Consider the following 23,154-nt stretch of genomic DNA (forward strand, 5'->3'; position numbering starts at 1 on the left):
GGAAAAATGGATAGCAGGGTGGATTTGGTCTTGGCTACCCTTTGCCAAACTGTGGCTTCAGCTGACACCTGAGATGGGAGTAGGATCATTTTTCTTAAGAGTGGGAATCTGAACAAAACAGCAGTCAGTTAACAAAGAACAAAGATGATGGGTAAACAACCAATCCTGCTATGCTGGTCCTACCTATTTAGCCTAGGTTTTGATAGAATAAGAAAGAAATGCATTGAGAAACTTGAAAACATTGCATTAGAAGGTAAAGCAGAATTCCTGATCCAGCACTTCTCCGCCTCAAGTTTTTTTTTTTTTTTTTTTTTTTTTTAATGAGTGACTCAATATTTCTATTTGTCAGCACATGTGTTGCCCTGTTCTTCTCTTCCTGTGCAGGAGGCAGGCCATCCTGCTCTCCAGGCATAAGAGAAAGGCAACCTGTGACTGCTTGTGGAGGGAGTGGGACGGGCTGTGAATATTGTTTCTGTAGGTGGTGAGTACACCCATTGGGTGCAGGCAGATGCCCTCCATGTAAGAGGAGCATTTCAAGGACAAGGCGCTGTGGGTTTTGGCAGAGGTGAGTTGCATGGTTCTCTCCCAGCAGCTGAGGTGGGAGCAAACTCCAGTCACCCATTAGGCCAATTAGCATCCTGATGTGCTAACTGTCCTGCCCAGTCTTGCAGGGCTCTTTTTCAATTCAGAGCAAATGACTCTAGTCATTCTAGTGCTGGGTACTGTGCTGGGCATTGGGAATGTAGATTTGTGTAAGAAAAGGTGCCGGCCCTCCTGAGGAGGGAAGTTTGGCGGTGGAAACAGATACCAACTATTGTATAATCCTTGACTGTGATGGGGTGGGGAGGGGACACTAGCTTCTGAGTGCATGTTTGCAAATGTGGGAGGGATGATTTTGGTTTCCACAACAACTGGGGGATATCTGTGACATTTGGTGCCTGGTTGCTGGGGTGTCAAATGTCCCACAGTGCATGGGATGGTCACATGTGACAAAGGATTTGACACACTTTAAGTACCAGTTGTCCGTGGAAATGAACTAAGGGATTGGGTGATGATCTTTCATTTGAGGGAAGCAAAAGGAAGCTGTAACAGCAGCCCTTTTCCTCCTTCCTACCTGAGGGACATGACACCCATAGGACAAGAAAGCTGAAATCTGCTGGGCTTCTTACTTTGGATAAAGCTCATGTTTCTGCTGAAATTCAGGAAAGACCTAGGAATAGCTTTGTGAAATAGGGACTCCACTCACAGTTTTGTAAATTGTGAATTGCACAACTCCAGGGGGAGCCATTCATGTTTCAATCACTATTGATTTATGTAGCTATTACCAGCTTTTCCTGGCTGCTGGCAATAGAGTATCTTAAGAAAGGGATCCTTACTGATTTTCACTGAGCCAGTGGCAGGGCTGAGCTGTTGGGTGGAAGAGAGAGGGACATGTAGGCGGCTTCCAGTGTGGAGAAGACCAGGTGATAGGACTCGGGCAGCCAACTATAGTAGTGACAGGGGCCAGGGAAGGATTCTGGTCTCTGGTCCGCCTGTCGTGGGTGCAGTGAAGCGGCAGGCCTCCATCAGGGTTCAGTGGTCAGGGGCAAATTCAACTTTCCACTCACAGTGAGAGAGATGCCCAAGGGTCTTTGCTCTCCTTCACTGACTGGTATGGGAGGGATTGTGGTCTCGAGGGGAGGAAAACACATTGTTTTGACAACTTGTAGAGGCAGATGGACCCTCACCCAAATCTGGTGCCCTACGCACATCAAAAGGGGATGAAAAGGTGTGTTAACTCCCCCAGCACGCCCGCTTACGTATACAACTCTCCCCAGAGCCTGATTCACTTATGCTCAGGATTTGTCCACCACAAAAATGGGTTCAAGCTTTTGAGCTTCAGTTTGGCACTTCATGCTTTTCTGAGTCTCAGGGGGATAGCAGGGCAGGTTCCTAATAACCTCCCATGACATCGGGAAGGAGCACGCTGTGGTGACAGCCCCTGGGCACAGAGGCTTGCGGTATTTGAATCTCTTCCAGTGCCAAATGAGAGAGTACTCAGAAAGTACTCAGGATTTCCTGACCATCTTGCCCCATGTGGGGCACCACTAGAAGAGGGAGGGGTGAGACTTAATAGCTGTTGGCAGTCAAAACAGTGGACTCAGAAGGTGGGAAGCTGAGGCGGGCTTAGCTGAGGGAGGCATGGGGTCCAGTGACTCTCACGAAGTTGGGTAACACAGGACTCACCAGGGCATGTTTGAGCCAGAATCACTGAAACTGATAGAAGATCTGCTTTAGTTCTTGAGGCCTAGAACATTCGCTGTGGTCAATTCCTTGGGCAGATCCTTTAACGAGCGCTGAACATTTTCTGGAGACAGGATCAGGGTGATGTGCTTAACCAGGGTCCATATTAAGAAGTGCTGTGCTGAGACTTACTTTCCACACTTTCCCAAAATGAAAAGTGGTACCACACTTAGCTTTCCTCCGGAGGCTGGAAAATAAAATGATGAATTGAACTCTAAATGTATTGCAAGCTAAATACACTCGGGGATAGAAGCGAACAAGAAAAGAAAGGAGGCAGAGTTATTGAGGCAACAATTCAGATTTAATTGCATTTGATATAGACCACCCTTTAAAAATAGTTTGGTCGGTTAAAGGCTGCAGTAATTTATGGAACTATCTTACTGCTTCCAGGGAAGTTGACAAGTCTGGACTGAATCAGGAGAATCAGCATAAATCTCAGCCGATGCCTAATTTTAGAGATGTCTGGTCCTTGAAGGAGTCTTGCCACAGCCAGATGGGGTGGGAGACAACATTTGAGGAGGGAAAAGCATGAGGTGCCAAACTGAAGCTCAAAAGGTTAAACCCATTTTTGTGGCTGATAAATCCTGAGCAAAAATAAATCGGATTTTGGGGAGAGTTGTGTATGTAAGCTGGAGTGCCTGGGGGAGGATGAGGGAGTCTTGAAGGATCACAGGGAGTTTTGAAAATTCTTCCAGGCCTGGATGTTGTTCATCTGGAAAAAACCGAGCTCATTCTCTCCAAGAGCTGCCCCAAACACGGTAGCAGGGTGACCGTGGGCTCGCCAGGACTTTGCTTCCTTCTGTGTCCAGTACAGAAATGCCCTTCTCCTCTGTTAGCAAGACTTTGATGTCCTGCTGAGGTCCCTCCTGGTCGCTAAGATGCTTTCCTTGTCATGGCCTGGATAAATGAGGCCCCTCTTCTGGAACATTCTTCCACTCTTGTGTTCTCTGTTGCATGGTGTTACATGTCAATGTGTTTACATCTCTGCTTCTAAAAGTTTTCAAAGGAAAGCCTGTGTCCCATTCATCTGTGAAGAGCCTGCTGTATCACAGCACATGGTACTTGCGAAGAGTTCCGTTAAGATAGGAATTGGAGCTGGACCCAAAGGATTAGGCTGCTGGTCTTAATGGTAAATTATAGCTCTTAGGCTCCATGATTTTAAATCCAACTCACTGAGGCTGTATGGAGAAGGGTATGTGAGTGTTGACATGTCCTTTGTACTTCTCAGAACATTGGTTCTACTGTACTTGTTATTAGGATTGTGTTTATTATTATTATCATTATATTATTCAGAGGAAGGGACAACAGGAGCAGAGAGACTTTCTGTAGTGGTTGAACAACTGCTTATTCATTTAGGGGATTGTGTTGCCAGGAACCAAATCACTGAGGATCATATTATCATACATTTGAAATTTAAGATTGTGATGGATTAGGGGAGTGTTTTTCAAGAGTTTGTTCCCAGACCATCTGCATCAGAATCTTTGGCTTAATGGATATCCCTGGGTTCTGGTCCTAGACCTACTGAATCAGAATCTCTTCGGGGGTGCTGAGGAATCTTCACTTTAAACAAATTCCCTGGGTGACACCAATGTACACTAAAGTTGTAAAATAACTTTGGTGGGCTTGGGGATGGGGAAAATTTAGCCCAAGCAGCACAATCAGGTGTGGATTTGTTGTGGTACCAGGAACAGAGCAGTCTTTGAAGTCTGAAGTTTCTTTCTTTTTTTTTTTTTTAAAGATTTTATTTATTTATTCATGATAGACATAGAGAGCGAGATGGAGAGAGGCAGAGACACAGGCAGAGGGAGAAGCAGGCTCCATGTAGGGAGCCCGACGCGGGACTCGATCCTGGGACTCCAGGACCGCGCCCTGGGCCAAAGGCAGGTGCCAAACCGCTGAGCCACCCAGGGATCCCTTGAAGTCTGAAATTTCTTCATGGAAATCCTCAGTGGAATGCTTGTTAGTTTCATAGCCACCAGCAAGTGATGTCATCTGTCTTGGCTTCTCTTTCTCCATCTGTGAAATGGGGATACTAATGTCTTCCTTGTTGTAAAGATTAAATCAAATATATGTAAAGGACCTGGTTGTAGAAGGTGTTCAATTGGTGGTACGAGATATAACTTTTCGGTAATATCCATCAGAATGATGTCATCCCAGTTTTAATGGGCATTTACCTGTTGGGGGAAGGAAGAGAACTTCCTAGTAAGATTCTTTACAGGACGAAGATGGATGGGGATGAGATGTGTAGAATAGAGAGAGATTTAACTATTTTGATGATATTGCTAAGACTCTTAGAGAATTTTTCTCAGCGGATGCTTCTGGCACATTTTCATCAGAATGATTGCTACAGTGTTTCTAGTATGTCAAGAAATTAAGGAACATCCATTCCTTCTTTTAATTTTACTCATTTTTAAGTTTTGGAAAATATGTCATCATATAAAACTTCAAGTTTTATGTGAAATTAGATGAGTATAACAAACTCCTACATGCCCATTGCTCATGTTCAATGATTTTCAACTCTTGGCTAATCTCAACTGTACCCACTGCCTCCCCTGAATGGATTATCTTGAAGCAAATCCCTAACATCACATCATCGCATCCATAAACATTTTAGGATGTGACTATAAGAGACAAACTGTTTTTTTTTTTTTAAAAAAAGCAACAGTAATACTATTATTAATCTAAGAATTAAAAATGTCTTTAATATCATCAAACATCTGCCAGTGTTCAAATTTCTCCAATTGTCTATAATCTTTTTAATATTGTTACTTTTTGCTAGTATCAAGGTCCAACTGAAGTTCCTATATTATAATTAACTCATGTCTTTTAAATGATCTTTAAAGATTTATTTATTTGAGAGAGAGCGTGCATTTGAGTCTGGGGGAGGGGTAGGGGGAGAGGGAGAGAAAAGCCCAAGCAGACTCTGGGCCACCTAGGCACCCCTGTCTTTTAAATTTTTAAAAAATACATTAAGTTTCTCCTCCATATCATTTTGTTTGCTTTTTTTATTTTCCACAATCGGGATTTTGCTGATTACATCCCTATGGGCTGTATTCTGCATTTTCTAGAACTAGCAGTGAGATCTAGAAGCTTGATTGAATTTAGGTCAGATTATTTGGCAAGAATACTTCATAAATAGTAGAATTTCTTCTATTGGTAGGCATAGAATGTCTCTTTTTTTTGTGATGTGAACAGACATTGATAATCATTACCTAGAACCATTAATTTACCAGGGTACTATTATAATTTTATTTTATATTGTTAATTAATTATCTAAAATACATCTTCAAAGTGAAACTTCACTTTATCAACTACTTAGTCATTCAGATGTATAGTTTCTATAGGAAAGTCAGTATAAATGCTCTATTTTATATATATATTATTTTTCAGAATAATTTGTTGGTTCTTTAGCATTCTACAGTTATTGACTTTTAAAAAACATAAACTCATGGTTTTAAATATTTTTGATGTGTTTCAATCCATTGGAATTACTACTAATATTCTGATGTGTTATGCTTGGGCAGTGGTAGCCTCTTCAAACTGGCCCTTAAGAGCTTCTAGTATGACACTAATAGATTTTGCTTCTTTGCTTCAGACCTGAAATCAACTATTTTCACAGAAAATGGCATTTAGTGGCCATAATCTGGGGGTTAAGAGTGCTCATTGCTGCTATGTTGGTTATTTTTTCCAGGCTTTTTCAGTGGATAGAACTAGAAAATAAATATTTTTTAGCATGTCATGATTCTATACTGATTTTTGGTTCATATTCAGGACTAAAGGATTTTTCCTTACCTTCTTCTGTATCTCTTTCCCTAATGCCTAAGTCTTGAATCTCAATGATGGCAAGTAATTATTTGTTTTATCCTTATACAAAAGAGTTTTGAAATAAAATACCAGGAAAAAAAAATACCAGGACAATCATCAAAAATATCTGGAAAGAGTTTAAGATTGTTTTTCAGCTCTTTTGTCCTAAGGATGTTTTCCATTAGGCTGTAGAGTCAATATCTGTGTTTTAAAGTCACTGACTACTGTTTGTATGGTTATATTACCTCATCAAAACACAGATTCACGTGTTTAATTTTGCTTGTAAATGTCAGGATTTTCTTTTTTACAACTTAATTTTCTTGATAATTATGTAAATACTTACATAGTTTCAAAGTTAAATCTTCAAAGCCAGGTATAATCATATAAGTCTTGTTTCTATTCTTATTTCCTCCACCCTATTTCCTTCATCTACCAAAGATAATCCATTTTCTGTATTTTAATGGTTTATATTTCTATTTTTTAAATAGAGGAAGATTCATGCACACACACACACACACACACCTGCACATAGACATATATCTATATTAGTGTTTCTTAACCCAGATGGGACTGACATTTTGGACTGGATAATTTTTTGTTGTGGAGGGTCACTCTACATATTATAGTATGTTTAGCAGCATTGCTGTTCTCTACCCATTAGACACCAGTAACATATCTTCAGTTGTGACAATTAAAAATGTCTTTAAAAAATTTATTTATGTATTTATTTGGGGCAGGGTGGAGAAAGAGAAAGAGAGAGAGAGGGAAAGAGAATCTCACCTAGATTTTGCTCTGAGTGTAGAGCCTGACACAGACTCAATCTTAGGACCCTGTGATCATGACCTGAGAAAAAATCAAGAGTTGGATGCTTAACCAACTGAGCTACCCAGGTGCCCCCAGAATGTCTTTAGACATTGCCTAATGTCTAAAGGGGCAAAGTTCTGATTGAGATTTACATTTACATATATGTGCATTTGTAAATATGCTTATGTATATATTTATTTTTCCCTCCAACTTCTTAGATATACAGCAGCAAATTATACCCATTTTCTTCACCTTACTTTTTAAAATTTTTATTTTTAGAAAATTTTCTTTTTTTAAAATTTTTATTTATTTATGATAGTCACACAGAGAGAGAGAGGCAGAGACACAGGCAGAGGGAGAAGCAGGCTCCATGCACCGAGAGCCTGTGGGATTCGATCCCGGGTCTCCAGGATCGTGCCCTGGGCCAAAGGCAGGCGCTAAACCGCTGCGCCACCCAGGGATCCCAATTTTTAGAAAATTTTCAACAAATTTCAATATCCAGATGAAAATCAACAACAATATTTTTCACTTAAAGGTGTTTCAGAATACATGGTTCTAAATGATATATATAAAACATTCTATCCAAGAAAAATAGAATACACATTTTCCTCAAGTACACATAGAAACCCCTGGTTAAACTGCAAAAAAGAGACAACGAATATTACAAATTTATGTAGACTGAAGTCATACCTAGTATACTTTCCAACCACAAACGTACAAAACTGAAGATCAACAATGAAACAAAGTTGGAAAATCTACAATGTAAGTATTAAATATTTAATATGTAAATACTAAACAACACATTATAGTATAAGCAATGGGACAAATAAGAAATCAAATGGCAAATCAAAATATTCTCAAAAGAAAACATAATATTCTAAAATCTATGGGATGTAGCAGAAGCAGATGTTAGAGTGAAATTTATGCTATAAATGCTTGTATTAAGAAAAAAAGTTCAAATAAACAACATTATGCCACAAGGAACTATAAAAAGAAGAATCTTAGCTGAGAAATTCAGTAAAGGAAAGAAATAACAGAAAAATCAGAAATAAATAAAATGGAGACCAAAATAAACAGTAACACAACATTGAAAACAATGATCAGTTTTTTCAAAAAACAAAAACAAAAACAAAATTGGTAATGTTTTAACTACATTAACTGAGAAAAAAAGAAGACTCAAAAACTGAAATGAGAAATGGAAGAGAAAAAAATACAGCAGCTAACCACAGAAATACAGAGCATGATAACAGATTACTATGAACAATTACCTATTAACGAATCAGATAATTCAGGGGGAAAATCAGATAATTCCTAAAAATGCACAAGTTACCAAGATTGAATCGTGAAATCTTGAATTCAAGAACTAGGAAATCTTCTTAGACCAATAACAAGAATGAGAGTTGAATTGGGAATCCACCTGACTTTTTTTGCTCAACAAAATGTATCCTGGGGATTACTCCTGAGTAGTATATAGAAATAGTTTTCTTTCCTTTTCCCAGTTGTATAGTATTCCACTGTCCCATTCCTTCCTATATTTTAGCACTTTTTCAGCTTTTTACACACAGGTATGCAGAATAGGTCCATAACTATTTGGGCTAGCACCCAGAGAGAGTTTCAGGTGTCCAAGTGCTGAGAAAAATTGGACAACACACTTTATTTTTTTAAAGATTTTATTTATTTATTTGAGAGAGAGCACAGAGTGAGAGAGAACTTGAGCAGAGGAAGAGGCAGAGGGAGAGAGAAGCAGGCTCGTCACTGAGCAGGGAACCTGCCATGGGGCTCCATCCCAGGACCCGGGATCATGACCTAAGCTGAAGGCAGATGCTTAACCGACTGAACCACCCAGGGCCCCTGGACAACACACTTTAAAAAAACAGAGTAATTACCTTCCTCTTGCTCCATTAGCATTTTGTTTAGTGTGACAACAAGTATCACCCTTTCTCATCAGAGACTGTTAAAAAAAATTGGGGTACCTGGTGGCTCAGTCGGTTTAGGGTCTGCCTTTGGTTCAGGTCATGATCTCTGGGTCCTGGGATCAAGCCCTGTGGCAGGCTCCCTGCTCAGTGGGGAGTTGGCTTCTTCCGCCTCACACCCTCTACCCCCCAACTCATGCTCTCTCTCTCTCCCTTTCAAATACATAAATACATAAAATCTTTAAAAAATTCTATTCTTAAAGCTCAAAGTTTTTCAAATTTAAGAGAAGTACATTTCTGGTATCTCTTAATTATTATCATTGTCTTATCATTTCTGAACCTGGATCTAGTTACGTTCTTGTTTGCTAATCTGCAATTTGGACTTCTAAGCTGCCCAAAGCTTTATCATTTTTATTTTTCAATTTTTCCTTTTTAGAATGTTTTGGACTTTTATCTCATTGTACCAAGGAGAGTGCTCTGTTCGCTATGGTGGCCCTCAATCCCTCTCACCAACTGCGAGGATCAAAGAATGATTCCAAATTACTAAGTGGGATTAAATTTAGGAATTTGGAATTCCCAGTCACTGCTATCAAATAGCAACTCAAAATGTTGGTTTCCTCTGAAGATCAGCGGGCAGAAGAATGTTACAGGATATGAGGTGGGACAAGGAGCTCCCTTGGTGCCCAAACAATCCTCAGAATGAGGATTCTGAGGCCAGCCTGAATGGAGTCCCCAGCTGGGCCAGAGGAAATTAGACCTAGAGAGAGGAGCCCTGAGATTTTCAGGGATGCTGGGCTGATTCTTTTACCATTTCACAGCAGCCTTGGACTACAGCAACCTGTTCTCCCTGACAAATGAGAAGGCCAGGCTCAAATTAATTATTTTGGCACTATTATCATACAGACCAATTCAGTACATTTATTTAAAGCTAAATATTAAAACCTATTTATTTTCTCTTCTAGCTCATAAGCTGCCCCCCTGCCCCTGCCCCAAATGGGTTACATTATGAAAGCTGAAACTTCAGGAAATTCCTCATTTCCATATGAATATCTCATTCTGCAGTTTGAAAAAGTACAAAAGTATAAAATGTACCTCATTTTGATGTGGCCCCCAGGAGAAAGAGTTAACGGAGGTTTTGCTAAGGGGTGTGTGTGTGTGTGTGTGTGCTGAGTCGGCAGAAAGGAGACCATGCAATAAAGAAGGTGATCTTTCCTATTTTTAAAAGGAAGTACTTTGTAAGATCGAGATTACAAGTACGCAATCTGCTAACTCACTTTAGGATGTCGTTTTCCCAATGATCCTCAAATTGATTCATCAAAATCTTTTCCTATTTAATCAATAAACCCACCTCTCTGAACAATTTCTTATAGAATTGCAAATTTCTTAACTTTCGTTTTTAGGATTATTCCTTGTCTACTAATAATGGGCCAATGGTAACACATGCTCAAGAGCAAAATCCAAAATACGATTTTGTATAATGAAAAGAAGAGACAGATTTTTTTTTGGCCAGTTAAAATACCAGCTCGAACAAATTATTTGCCCTTCAGTATTTTTTTTTTTTTATCTTTTATTTCTCTGTTCTTGGGCTCAAGACGAACATATCTGCTTACTGCTGTTTTTTGCTTGTCTTTAATCATACAAATAGCATCTAGCCTCTTCCATCTCCTTACTGCTCCCCCACCCTCCTTCATTAGAAGGTTCCCTCTGTTCTCATTTCCTCCCTTACTTCATTGTGAGCAGCTGGGCTATGTGCTTACAGCAAATTAGCTGTAAAATAAAGCAGCCTTTTTTTTCCCTTTTATTTTTTTTCCAGGGTGTTGTGGGAGAAAAGGTGGTTAGAGAAATTATCCCACAATAAGCAAGTGTGGACAAGGATCAAATAAGCAGAAGAAATCAGCCTGTTGGAGGGTTCACTCACACTGATGAACCATAGTTTAGTACATTCCCCTCCTGGGGGGTCTCTCCTGCGTCATTCTGGATGCTTCCCCTCAAGTCCTTTATGCGAAGGCATTTTCCCCACTGTTCTTGATTGCCACAGACATTCACCAAATGAAGTCCCGGTTGGAATGTGTGTTCTTTAAAATATTGAAATCCAACTGCAGTCTTAATGTTGTTGGCCTCACTTTTTGTGTATGTTTAAAAATGCAACAGCAATTGTCACAGCCATTCATCAATTTAAAAAGGCAGGCAGGCACTGAAATTGTGTATGGTCTCGGGAGGAAAATTAGTTCTAAAGGTAAGGAAGTCGAAATAAGCTGGATGAGAGAGAAAGCACGCGACAGACGTGGTTAAAGCCCTAGCGACTACTCCCAGGCTTCTGGGTTCAACGTCCTCAAGGTGGGCTTTGCGGTTCATCAGGGTCTGCAGGTAATGAGCAAGCACCCCTCGTAAAGATAAAGGTGCGGGGTGACCACACTCAGGATGATTCTTTGTAAGGTCAAGTAAAATCCTCTCTGCTTGGTTTCGAGCACATTGACTAGAAGATGCTGAGTATCCTCACTTGGCCTCTCTCCTGGTGGCAGGTTCAAATGTAACGTGTTGTCACTTTTCTCTCTATCCTAGCTTAAGTAGCACAGACCTACCTCAAGGGCGATGAGTGGAAAGAACACTTAGTTGGAGGCATAAGGTCACCCTACACCTTGCTGGACACTTCATTATTATATGCGGTGAGGGTCAAACTTTTTTTCTGAAGCAGTGAAATATTTTCTTTCCCAAAGGAAGCATTACTTGGCATTTAAGTATGCAAAGCAGCAAAAGGAACATTTGAGTACCTTAAGCTTATATTGCAATTTACTAATTTATGCATCTGTGATTTTAACCTTTATTTTAAAGGCGCTCAAAGAGAATTCTTTTTTTTTTTTTTTTCAAAGAGAATTCTGACGCTGTTTGGTTGAATGCAAAAAATTGAAATTGGGGATTAGGGGTAACTCTTGCCATTATAACAGCCTCAACTTCCTAATTCTACTCTGTTTATTTATGAATTTTTTTTTCTTTTGGTTACAGAGTAGGGAGGCAATTTTGATTCAGACATTTAAGTAGAGAGATACGGTAAGATTTTTGTTTTTTTATTACATTTCCTTTGTGACCTCGGAACATTCCCCATTTCCTAGGAGATGATTGCAGAGGCAGGATCACAAAGTTGGCAGAAAAACAAGTCAACCTGATAGTACCAGGTTACACTGAGTGATCTCACATTTGTTCAGATCACTTGAGTGTTTTAAATTACTGTTTAAGAGTGGTTAAACATATTTACAAACGCAACCCTAATTAAATGTTTGCAGAATCTCTGAAGCACCGTGGCAAACTCAAGAGTAAAGAATGTGGTTTGGAAACCATTGCATTGAGAGCATTTCCAGAGATTTCAGATCGCCAGCAACAGCAGCAGCATTTTGGGAGTGAAGTCACCAAAGTTGGTGAGTCAGGAGTGTGTGTGCCTCCTTAAGAGCCATAAACGCTCTAGAGGGGGCGTGTCATCTCTTTTGGCTTGTTAGAACAACTTTTCAGCCCCAAGTTTTGTTAAAGCGGAATTTCTCTAGTTGGTTCCATGCAAATGGAGGATGCTAGAGACAGGAGCCTGGAAGCCCTTCCTGATTCTAGAGCTTTCTTTGGATCTCACTTTCTCCTCCATGGGGGCAGTGTGGTAGTCATCAGCCACATGGGGCTGCTTACATTTAAATCCTTATCCTCAACTAAACTTACATAAAATTAAAAACTCATTTCTGCAGCCTCACCAGCCACATTTCAAGTATATCATATTGGATAGGACACATTTGGACTTTCTTGCAATCACAGAAAGCTTTATGGGAAAATACTGCTCTAGAATGTGAGCAACTCATCAGTCTGATGGCCATTTTGAGGTTGGTCTTGAAAATAGCTTATAAATCTGCATCGGATCATCTTTCTAGTCAAAGCAAGTATCCGCCTCATTTTGCTGAAACCCATTTAAATGAAAGATGAAGGGAAAACACCTGGCAACATCCTCTGATCCCTCTGACAGTCCTCTTTCCTAATGGCCCATGACAGAGTTAGAGGGGGAGTACATTGAGGCTTAGATTCGGGAATTCCCATGAAAGACCATAAAGGGCAAACAGAGTGATTCAGAGAGAGAACTCTGGAGTCAGGCTACAGGTTCTGAATCCACACAACCGCTTACAGGCTATGCCATCTCGAGGAAGTTAGCCTCTCTGTGACTCAGTTTCTTCTTTTAGGATAATGCCAGTACATACCTCATTAGATTATTGTGAAATTAAATGAGATATTGCTCAGTGCCTAACTCCTAGTGAGCATTTGATAGGTGTTGGTTACTTTTATTACTATCACCACCTGCCCAAACTAGAAATTCCATTATGGAAGTCATTCTTTGAATAATAATAATATGTTTGAAACTTCAAACACATGAAACACAAGGAAACTGATTCTAAAAAATCGTCCAGAGAAGAGAGTAGTAGTCAAAATGTGACCTGTGAGAAGGGTGTCTGGATAGAGCTAGGAAACCAGCAAACGTCACAAATTCTCCATTCTAGAGTTTCCTTGATCCCTCTCTTTAAAAGCTAGAGGTAGTCTTCAACTAATACTTGAAAGAAGAGAGTTTTCTGAGCTCTTGCCTAGTTGGGAAAGTCTATAATTGTCATATGAATGACAACTTGGCTGAGCTTTAAATTCATGGGCCCCAGATCACTTGTTTTATTATTATTATTATTATTATTATTATTATTATTATTTTTTTTACTTGTTTTAAATCTGGATAAACTTGGTACCATGGTTTTCTGATATTCAGTATTTGAAAGCAATCTGGCCTAATTTTTAGTTTATCATTGCCGATGGGTTTTGAGTTCCCTCAGTGATAAACTTGGAGGCAAGGATTCAAATGCGAGTTCATTTGACAGGTGAAGGAGGGAGGGTGGAGATGCAAGACAGACAAAGGGCATGTCTTAGAGTGGGTTAGCAAGACAGATACCACTGTATACACTGGGAGCTTAATTGTGCTGCATTAATTGTGGAAGTCAGTGAAAAACACATTTCCCAAAGTTACCCTCTCAGAGAAGTGAGGAACCTGGGGTACTTAGTCACCAAATCCTGTCTCTTACTGCTTGAACACAGCTTTCAGAAGTGACTGATTCCCCAGACTTGAAGACCTCTGCAAGAGCAGAGAAGGGCAGGGTCAGAAAAAGACTGGAGGAGAATCCCAGGGGTTGGCAGTTCAGTGGTCAGGCTGCCCATGCTGATGTACTAGGGATGAGAGCAGGTGTGCAGGCACACAAGGTCCACCACGGGGAGCACCCTCGTTCTTCTGTGGGGATGCTTGATACTTGAATGACTGATTGATTGTAATTACACATTTTTGTCCTGTGTCCTCTTTCACTTTCTTTGGATCTCACTTTCTCCTAGTTTCACTGTCTCTTATTCTTCATCTCTCATCTCTCTCTTTCTCTGATGCTCAATCACTTTTTAAATTCTTTTTTTTTTGAACTAGATTAGCCTCTTTAGCATCAAACTTAGTCCTGAAAATTTTTCTTTAATTCTATCTTTTCTTATTTCTTTGGCATTGGTTCATTTTTTTTCTCTTATTTTCATGCAATATCTATATTCCTAAGTTCTAGCTATATGTTTTGCCCAATAATCATATTATCTCTCATCATTTTTATCTTTATGCCTTTTATTTGCAGTGAAAACAAATTTTCTGGTTTGTCCTCCTCATTACTGCTTTTATTTTTGACATTGTTGGATCTGCTCTCTCTTCTCTCTAAATTGGATTTTATTTTGCCATTGCAAACTTAACTTTCTTCCAATTCTTCCTCAAGGGTCCAGCTCAATTGTCATGTCAGTTTATTCTAGATTTCTCCGCTGTTTCATAGATACCATAATTTTTCCAATTCTATCAAAAATATTGAAGAGTTTTCTATTTTTTTTCTTGCCCTTATAGTAAATCATCTTCACATTTTCCTCTTAGTCTTTAGGATACTGCCCATTTCTTTTTCTTTTTAAAAATATTTTATTTATTTATTCATGAGAGACACAGAGAGAGAGAGAGAGACAGAGACAGAGACAGAGAGACAGAGATGCAGAAACACAGGCAGAGGGAGAAGCAGGCTGCACGCAGGGAGCCTGACATGAGACTGGATCCTGGTACTCCAGGATCACGCCCTAGGCCGAAGGCAGCACTAAACCGCTGAGCCCCCAGGACAGCCCAATGTCCATTTCTTTAATCTTCCATATTTTCTTTCATATGTATGTACGTATAATTTTTACTGAATCTTAAAGAAGGCCACATCAGCTCAGACTGACCATTTGCCAAACAAAAAAGCTTGTGGATTTTGTCCTGATTCTACTTGTCGTCTACTGCTGACTGAAATGTAAGTAGGAGGGCAGTTTGATGTTTATACCTCTCAGCTCAGGCTCCACTCCTCTCCATCAAGAGAAGCTTTGATGGGCCAAAGAGAGACTTTCCTCTACTCTTGTAACCCAGTTCTCTTGCCCTCTGAACCCATGGAGTAGAGGAAAATGTAGACTTGCAAGCATGTGCTAAAACCTAGACTATTTGTATTCCCTCCATTGTCCATATTCCTTTACTTGTAGGGGCTATGCTTTTCATAATGCAATTTGCATCACAAGTTCTATGTGCTTTCTTATATAATTTTAAAAAAATGTTTATTCTCTGTTTGGGTATTGAAATATGAGGAATGATTGGAATAACTGAGTCATGTATAGCGATTTGAAACCCAAGTTCTACAGCTAGACTGCTTGGCTTCAAATTCTGATTTTCCATTTATTAGCTGCAAGACCCTGATAAAGTCACTTCACTTCCCCAGGCCTTTGTTTCCTTGACTTTGAAATGAGGGTAAGAATGAAGCATCTACTCTAATAGGTTGTTGTGGATATTAATTCCATTAACATATGTGAAATGCTTGGCAGAGTGCCTGCCACAAAGTTACTAATCGATAAATGTTAGCTCAAATTATTATGTCACAAACACCACCTGTGCAGTGAGAGAAATAGCCACCATTGTTTTTGGTTATGGGTGGGTAGGCAAGAGAGAGAAGGTACTGGGGGAAAATGAAGGATTTTCAGATCTACTTTTGGCTGCTCTATCCAGTTCATGAGACCAATATGGCAGACACTAATGGTTTTTCTATTTCCAGTTCCATCAGTCTTTAATTAGTAGAAATCCATAATTAGTAGAATTAGAATTCTCACCACAGGTCATCTGCTGAGTTTTACTTTTGGTTTTGTAGTGAGTTTTCCTTTTATTGAGTATTTCATGTGTATTTTAGTGGGATATTGGGAGAAATTGCATTAGGTGACTTGGGAGATGCCATTTTAAATTGGTATGATGTAGACAGTTTTTACCTGCTGATATTGCAAATTACTCCTATCCTGCCTTGGCTCAAACAATAAAGGAGAGGCAGTAGCAGTCATGGAGTACAGCCTTTATCTATGTCATGGGAGGAAAGAGAGTCCATCCTGAGGCTTCTCAGTCTGGGAGTATGTGACATTGACCATCTGACCACATGGGTAGTGAGGTGCAGGTAGTAACACATGTTCAAAATGGGTACTGGTGTTATGCCGTGATTCCATTAGGAAAAAGGGGGAGCTATTTTTGGCTGACTTGTGAAGTGTTTAAGGGAATGTCTGGCAAACAGGAAGTGCTATAAGGGTTTTCGAATCAAACAACTCTATGAAGTAGAGTAGTATTATTATACCTCTTATACAGATGAGAAAATTGAGGTTATATACTTTTCCCAAGGTCACCCATCTAGTAGAAGGTAGAGTCTGGGTCCAACCCCAAGCAATTTGGTTCTAGATTTCCCATTCTTGACAACTGGACAACTGCCATACTTGACAATCATTTGGAATTCTTCCATGGGCCTCATTGAGACCACATTGCTCACCCCCAGATGGAAAACAAATCAGGAAAGTTGCTGTTGTTCCATCAAACAAAGTTTACCAGAGAATGTTTTCAAGTCTTGATGCTACCATTAATAGTGCCATCTTCTTCTTCTTCTTCTTTTTTTTAAGAGTTTATTTATTTATTCATGAGAGACACACAGAGAGAGAAAGGCAGAGACACAGGCAGAGGGAGAAGCAGGCTCCACACAGGGAGCCCGATGCAGGACTCCATCCCAGGACTCCAGGATCATGCCCTGGGCTGAAGGCAGGTGCCCAACCGCTGAGCCCCCCAGGGATCCCAATAGTGTCATCCTCTAAACCCCAAACATCAACTCTTCATTTCTCCCCAGGTGCAACTGTTATTCCCTGGAACAGAATAAAAAGTAAACACGTATGCCATGAGCCTCTGTCAAGGTCCATGGGTATGTGATATATATATATATATATATATATATATATATATATATATATATATCTCAGTTTATTTGTGGATGCCCTCCTTCTTTAGAATATTAATATTCTGAGGACCATAAATCAATTTTTTTTTACTTGGCAAAGTTTTTTTTTTGTGTGTGTGGAGTTAAACGAAGCCCTTAGCCACTCTCTTTCCCACTTATTAAGTGTAGCTACACCACCATTTGGTGCTTATGTAGGTAAAATGTCAGCACAGGTCTGAGAGGTCTATCTATGGAGACATCTGCTACCTGAAGCCCCATGAGTAATAGCCTGGCCATGGAGTGAGTGGGAGAAACATCTGCTCAGCACACAGAAACTGACTGCTGTGCATGCAGAACCAGGCCATTGGGAAAGAGGGAGCAGACCAGTGACAATGGGGCTGCAGGCGGCCAGAGGCAATATGCTAGCAGGCGGCTTCTCTCTTCCTCACTCCTTCCCTAATAGGAGTGGGATCCATGCTGTGATAGGTGAGATAGCACACAGGCAGATTGTCCACCAGATGGTACAATCTTCTATTTAAGAAATATTTGAAAGGGCAACAAAATACAGCAGAAACCATCCGACAGTCCACATGGCTAATGCAAAATTAGCCAAAATGATGGCGGCAGCAGTAGTGGGGGTGTTGTGGGGTGAGATGTAGGAAAGGCTAAGGGGAGACAAGCACCATGATGTCTGGTGGGCCAGATGTCGGTACAGTTGAGATGCTTCTCCAACATTGTACTGTGGTGCTTTGATGTGCTTCTGTGAACCCTGCTCTGTAGCCTGTGTTTGAGAATTGCCAAGGCCAAGGGTGATGGACACAACCATGATGATCCAATCTGGCCTATGTCTCATGAGCCAGGGAGGTCTCTTGTGTTCTCCCTCTGGGTAGAGTGGAACTTTGGTTGTCATTGTTGTTCTGTGGCTCTTTTCTCATTTCTCTATCTCTGTTGAGTGTTTTTTCCTTACTAGTGTTCCATTACAGCGCTATTTGAACACATCTCTACGTATTACCATCAGCATCGTCATAGATATTGTTAGTTGAACTTTTGTTTTGTTCCTGGTACTGTGCTAAGCACCCTACCTAGTAGTAGCTAATACACATTCAGCGGTTACTATATATCAGCACTGGTTTACATATATTGCCTTTTTTAATCCCCACAACAAACTAATGAGGCAAGTACTATTATTATCATTTTAATTATACACACGGGGGAAGAGAGGTTTGGAGTCCTTAAATACCTTCCCCAAGGCTACAAGATTATCAAGGAGATAACCTTAATGGGGAAAGAATGTGTCTGATCCAGAATCCATGCTTTTAAATGTTGTGCTCTACTATCTCTGAGATGTACATTTTCTATTTTCAGCCTTATGACGACCGTATGAAGATGTTGTCATTCCTAATGCATAGCTTAATTAACTACAGCTCAGAGAGTTAACAGCAATTCCTGGGGTCATGTGTCTAAGAGTCAAGTCTGTCTTATTCTCCAGCTGGTGACTGGCCTCCATGCTAGACAACCTCCTCTTTACCAGCTTCTCTAGCCTCCTTTCTTCCCTGCATCGGCTTCCTCAGCATTCATACTCGAAACCTGCACGATATACTGACATTATGCAGTTGACCCTTGAATAATGCAGTGGGTAGGGGTGCCAATCCTCATGCAGTTGGAAATGAACCTATAACTTCTAAACTTCTAACCCCCCCAAAAAACTTAACTACTACTAATCCACTGTGGCCCAGAAGCCTTGTTGATAACATAAACTGTCGATTAACATGTATTTTGTATGTTTATGTATTATATACTGTATTTCTACAATAAAGTAAGCCAGAGGAAAGAAAATGTTATCAAGAAAAAATACATTTCTATTACTGTACTGTGAAAAATCCACACATAAGTGGACCTGCACAGTTTAAACCCATTGTGTTTAAGGGTCAACTGTATTTACTTTTCAAGTTTTATTTCTTCCTCTTTCAGCATCTCCCTTTCTGTTCCTTTCTTCTCCATCCCCATTGCTACTGTCTAGTCCAGAAGAAGTTCCTTGGCCCTCACAGTGTTAGTAGAATATTTTCCATCGATTGTCACAGGCCTTCCCTCGAAAGGTGTGCCATGACTTCTAGGCATGGGCCTCAGAGACACACACTACCATCCTACATTCTAGAGGTAGGCAATGATAGAATGGCTTTCTCTATCAACGAGTCCCTAAAACTACAAAAGAAGAGAGATATCTGTGTGTACATCATTCGCCACAGTGTAAAAATGTAAAATTTGGGCATGTTTTCCATTCACATATATAAATACATTTATATACAAATACATTTACGAGGATGAAACTGTGAGCAGAGATAAATGCCCTGTGTTGTGGTGGCTCCACGGAGATTGCTGCTGTCTGTAGGGTCAAGCCAGTTTTCTGGGGAACTTTTCTCGATGACCATCATAGCAAAAGTATCAGGAATCTGGATGTTGAATTTTTGGAATGCAGTGAAGCTTCATTATTCAAAGAAGGTTCTTCCTGGGAGTTACAGCAGACAATGGAACAGAAATGGGGTTGACTAACCCATTGACCTTGTATCACAAGTGCAAAAAGAAATAAAAACTGAACAGACCCCTGTGTTTTCCATCCCCCCGAGGTCTCTGTCTGTTCTCAGGCCTGGGCCTCTTTCTGTTTTCCCCTCTGGAGGGTTCCAGTATCAAGCGTCTCTGTGTTAATTAACTCAGCATGTGGCACATAAAGGCCTGACAGCAGATAGCTAATGTTTTGGATATGCACACAGTTTAAGGATTAGCTCAATTCCAAAGGACAACTTAACGTTGTCACAGTACAGTTGACACTTGGTGATCCGAGGCAAATTTTGGGTTCTGGGCAATCTTCCTTCTGCCACCATCACACATGTAGGCCTCCACTCCTTACTCTTAGCTCCTAGACATTCAGACAAAGCAAGCCAATTTTAATATTTTAATTCAACCTAAATAAAATCTTGTAGTAATTGCCAATAAAAATCAACAATAAAAAAGCCTTACAATGCATTGGGTTATCTGTGTCAATGTCTCTCACACTATGGGAATTTCACGGAATATATTAAGAATACGTATAATAGATAAAATAAACCTATAATGTAGGTTCACATACAAGGTAATCCCAAAGCCAAATTCCTTTGAGAAGGTGTGTGATGAGAATCCAGTGTGGTCTGAAAGTCCTTTGGCCCAATTTCCAGCATTTTCGAACATGGAGTAGCATAAAGTGTGCAGAGTGGCAGCCCACAGGCCACATCTGGCCTCTTGACATGCTTAATTTGGCTTGTGTAGTGTTCTTAAGAAGTCATAATTGAAAATGTGGGGAGCTTTTTTTTAATTTGTATTTTTGGGTTTTCTTGCTCTAGGTTTATGTTCCCTGATGGCAAAAATTCACAGAAGTAGAGCAACTGTCTCTGCATTGGTTGGGGCACATGTGACATGGTGTCAACTTCAGCTCAAGTACACAATGTTTGAAGTGCTAGTTCCTAAGCCCCAAGTCTTACTTTCCTGTTGTCCTGCCAACCCTGTTTGTTAAATCTCCCACTTAGTTCCTAATCATTTCTTGCCTATTTTGCTCAAGGTAAGCTGTTGAAGTAGGATTCACTGGCTGGTGAGTCTAAGTTCATCTTAGCTTTTTACTTAGCTTTTTTTACTTAGCTTTTACAAAGTGGCATTCTCATTAATATTGACCAATTGCCCAGAATTCACCTAGTGAGCTCCTTGTTAAGAATCAAAATAAACAAGCAAATATAAAATATGTGGAAAGGCTGACAAATTTAGCCATTCAGCATGGCATTTAAAAATGGATATAGAAACGTTTTTAATGTACTCTTTCAAATGTCATGACAGCTGTCCAAATTTGTAATTTTAAAATATATTTTATGTTATCACATACATTTGCTATACACTCTATCAAATATATGACTAATATGTGAAAACAAATATGTTTGCCACCCGGCTGACTCATGCTCCTTGGGATGCAGGAGACTCCTTGAAGAATAAACAAAAAGCCCCTTGTGGCTGGGAAGAGGGACCCCAAAGCTAACAGTTTTTCTCTAGGGGATTTGTTCAGGGTTCAGCTTTTGTTTCTCCTTGGGATGGAAGGCATATATCATACGAGTTCTGCAGAGTCATTAGGCCCAAGAAAGGGAGACGTGTCTTATTTTCAGGACCTGGGGATAGTTCTTTCAATCATTCATTCATGCGTGCAGCCATTCCTTCATCTGTTCATTCACTCAGTGAGTGTTTGTAGAATACCTACTATGGGACACTGTAATGTTTGATGTTGTAGGGGATAAATACGTGAACAAAAATTCTGGTTTTGTCTTGTTTGTTTGTTTGTTTGAAGGAGCTGTATTTGTTTCCTTGGGCTGCCATAACAAAGTACCACAGATGGGTGGCTTAAACAACAGAAATTTGTTGTCTCACGGTCCTGGAGGCTAAAAATCTGATGGTGTCAAGCCCGGTTGTTTCCTTTTGAGGGCTTTGAAGGAAGGCTCCGGTCCAGGCCTCGCTCCTCGGCTTGTAGATGCCCATCTCCTTCCTGTGTCTTCGTGTCATCTCACCTCTGTGTGTGTCTGTGTCCAAATTATCTCTTCTTATAAGGGCACAAGTGATACTGGATTAGGGCCCATCCTACTGACTTCCTTTTACCCAAATTACATCTGTAAAGGCCCTATCTTCAAATGTGCTCACATTCTGAGGTAATGGGGATTAGGACTTCAACATGAAATTTTTGCGTGGGAGGAGGCGGCTGCTTCCGGAAGTTTGAGTGCTTCTATTCTCATTGGTTCCGCTACTTTTACTAGCAAAGGGGTTCTTTTACTGTTGTTAACGGCCTGATTACTAAACTGGGCTGGCCTAGATAATATTAAAAGGTAGTAAGGTGACAATAAACAGAACTTGATTCTGCAGACATGAAATTTTAGTAACTGGACATAAAACTGAGGATATAGGTAAAAGGGGCTAGATTTCAGATGCACTGTGTGTAACCTGAAGGGCCAGTTTGTGGCCAGGAGTGGGAACAAAAGGTCTCCATGGTTTTTTCCTGAAGGATCAGATGCATGAAATATGGGTGAATAGAGAGCAGAGAGCTGGTCCAGATAAGTAAGCCAGAGAGGAAAGTTCTGGAGAGTTGAAATCTGAATAATGCAAAGGCTGTCACCTGACCCTATCAGTCTTCCTGAGTAAAGACAAAGGGAGAAAGAACCAAAAAGGGGAGAAAGATCCAGCACTAACATGGAGTTTGAAGGACACGTGTCATGAGACACAGCACTGTTAAAAGGACCTGGGTGACATCCTTGGACAAGTTCGTGCTGGAGCCCAGAGAGAAAGCAGTATGGGGACCAGCCCTGTGACACAACTGTGAGATAGAAGATCATCTTCATTATACTCTTTCTCCAACCCTTTTCCCTCCTTGGTCTTTCTCTTCAGCGTCTTCCTTATTTCTCTTTTCCAGCATCTAAGCTGGCACGGTGTAAAATGAGAGCTGAGAAAAACCTTAATCTCTCAACAGCGTGCGCATTGTGTTATGAAACTCCCACAGGCAGAAGTGCTCCTAAATGCAAAGGAATAAGTGATAGGCACCGAAGGTCATGGGTTTTTCTATGGGTGCCTTTCTAGCACACTCTAAATCACACCACTGATTCCATGATTCCACCTTCATTTAGGTGCAAGCCGGTTCTGGCCCCCTTCTTCCCAGCAGCATTTCTTGAACTTTCATGCTTAAGCTCATCACTTGGGGACGTTGTTAAAATGCAGATTGTGATGTAGAGGGTCCGAGGTGGGCCCAGGCTGGTTCACCCTTCATGTAGCAAGGGCCTGTGGGATGACAGCCCATGGAGATACAGTGGAAATGTCACTCTGTCCTTCGGGAGCTCTGGGCTCGGTGGGATTCCCAGGTTAAGAGGAGAAGATGCTTCTCTTGGCTACTGCCGTCACCTTAACTTCCACTAGCCCCTGTGTTCATTAGTAAGGGTTAGCGAGAGAAGAAAAATAACAATAGTGTTCTTAATTGG

General features: G+C 40.5%; 1 long non-coding RNA gene across 1 annotated transcript in view; it reads left to right on the forward strand.

The window, feature by feature from the left end:
• Nucleotides 1-391: 391 nt before the first annotated feature.
• LOC140612796 (uncharacterized) overlaps nucleotides 392-23,154 on the forward strand; it is a 41,548-nt gene continuing 18,785 nt past the window's right edge. The window contains exons 1-2 of the long non-coding RNA XR_012013933.1: nucleotides 392-565; nucleotides 12,086-12,217. This is a non-coding gene — a long non-coding RNA (uncharacterized lncRNA). The remainder of the gene's footprint in view (nucleotides 566-12,085; nucleotides 12,218-23,154) is intronic.

This window comes from Canis lupus, chromosome 1, assembly GCF_048164855.1.
Source record: "Canis lupus baileyi chromosome 1, mCanLup2.hap1, whole genome shotgun sequence".
NCBI classification, from domain to species: Eukaryota; Metazoa; Chordata; class Mammalia; order Carnivora; family Canidae; genus Canis; species Canis lupus.